Raw genomic sequence first — 2,094 nt, 5'->3', positions numbered from 1 at the left:
GCCTCGACCGAGGGGAATCCATGGGGATCCAGAGGGATCCACAGGGATCGACCCAGAGGCCTTGTTCCAGGGGGATCCACAGGGATTGACCCAGAGGCCTTGTTCCAGGGGGATCCACAGGGATCCACGGGGATCCACCCAGAGGCCTCGTTCCGCAGGGACCCACAGGGATCCAGAGGGATCGACCCAGAGGCCTCATTCCAGAAGGATCCACAGGGATCCACCCAGAGGCCTCGCTCCCCAGGGATCCACGGGGATCCATCGGGATCCACCCGGCTGCTCCCAGGGCTTTGCTTCCAGCCCCAATTCCATGGGGAACCCATCCAGGGCTCTGATCCCGGTCCCAGTTCCGGGGGGATTCCCTGCCCTGGGCGCTGATTCCAAAGCCAGGGAAGGGAGGACCCCAAATTCAGGAAAAGGGGACCCAAATCCAGGGAATGGGGACCCAAATCCAGGGAATGGGGGACCTCAAATCCAGGAAAAGGGGACCCAAATCCAGGGAAGGGGGGACCCAAATCCAGGGAATTGGGGGGGACAGACTCCAAGTGCTGGGAAGGGGGGCAAGAACCCCAAACACCAGAAAAAGGGACCCCAAATCCCAGGAATGGGGGGGGAAAACCCTAAACACCAGGAAAAGGGACCCCAAACACCAGGAAAAGGGGACCCAAATCCAGGAAAAGGGGACCCCAAACACCAGGAAAAGGGGACCCAAATCCAGGAAAAGGGGACCCCAAATCCAGGGAATAGGGAAGGACACCCCCCAAACCCCATAAAACTGGGGGGACCCCCAAACCCCCCCAGAGCTCCCCAGCCCCGTTGGGGCCCCCCGAGACCCCCGGGAGATCCCCCAGGAGCGCGGGGCTGCTCCCCGAGACCACGGCGCTCTCTGGGCCACACGCGAAGGGAGCAGAGAGGGGACAAATGCGGGACTTTGGGGCTTTTTTGTCACCGCCGTGGCCCCTCCTGGGGGTCCCCAAAACCCCCCGGGACCCCCCAATTCCTCCTTGTCGCGCAGCGATGACGTAATAACGGCAAACCCCGACGCTGCGGCGGGACGGAAAATCTCGCGAGATGCTGCGAGATTCCCGAGGTTATAAATAGCCCCGCTGAGGGGCGCGGCCTTCAGAGACCGGCCAGCCGGGGGCGGGCGCGGGGGGGTGGGGGGATGTGCTGTGCCCAGGGCGCGGCCAGGCCGCGTCATGGCGGAGTTCGTGAGGGATGAGGGGGTGAATCCCGGGAATAAACCCCGGGAATGAGCCCTTGGAGTGACAGCGGTGTCCCCGTGCCCCGCTGTCCCACGGCTGTGGGGTTTCTGGCGCTGGGAAAGCCGTGGGCGGGTGGGGAAACTGAGGCGCGTTGGTGGCGCCTGGATCCCGCTTTTCCATTTTTCCATGAAAAATCCGGGGAAAGCCGCCCTGATTCCTGCTTTTCCTCTTCCAACAGCTCGTGGTTTAAGGAGAACGCCAATGATGTTAATAAAGTTACCGTATTTTATCCCCAGGCCCGGGAAGGGAAGGGCTGGAAGGTGAAATTCCAGCGGGATGGGGGGAAAAAAAATGGGAATTCTGTGTGTGGCGGCTCTGAGAGACAAATTCCGGATTCCTTGAGGGAACTCCGATTTAATTCGTGGATTAAAATAATTTTGACGTGAAGGGGAGCAGGAGGAAAGACGAGGCGAGGGATCAGTAGTGAAAATTCCTGGGGAATAAACTGGGAATAAATCGGAATAAATCCCTGGGATGAATTTATAAGGATGGAGAGGAGGGAAAGTTTTTCTCCTGGGAATTGGAGTTGCCTCCGCAGCGGAGCAAAAACCCCTCCGGGGACTTGGGAATGTTGGAATTGTAGGAATTACGGGTGGAAAAGGAAAATATTTTTCCCTCCCTCCATCCTCCATCCTCCTCAATTCTCCCGCTCCAGGAAAACCACTCAGGAATGGCAAAAATCCCCTTTTTTTGGGGGGGTAAAATCGTGAAGTGAGGGATTTCTGGGGGGAAAAAACCCCGAATTGTGGGTGTAAAATAAAGCTGGGAAAGGTTGGGGAAACTCCAGGTGGGAATTGGGGCCAAACCTTTTCCCCGGGATGCTCCCAAA

The sequence above is a fragment of the Corvus brachyrhynchos genome, unplaced genomic scaffold (genome assembly GCF_000691975.1).
Source record: "Corvus brachyrhynchos isolate BGI_N302 unplaced genomic scaffold, ASM69197v1 scaffold303, whole genome shotgun sequence".
Taxonomy (NCBI): domain Eukaryota; kingdom Metazoa; phylum Chordata; class Aves; order Passeriformes; family Corvidae; genus Corvus; species Corvus brachyrhynchos.
This window is presented reverse-complemented; position numbering follows the sequence as displayed.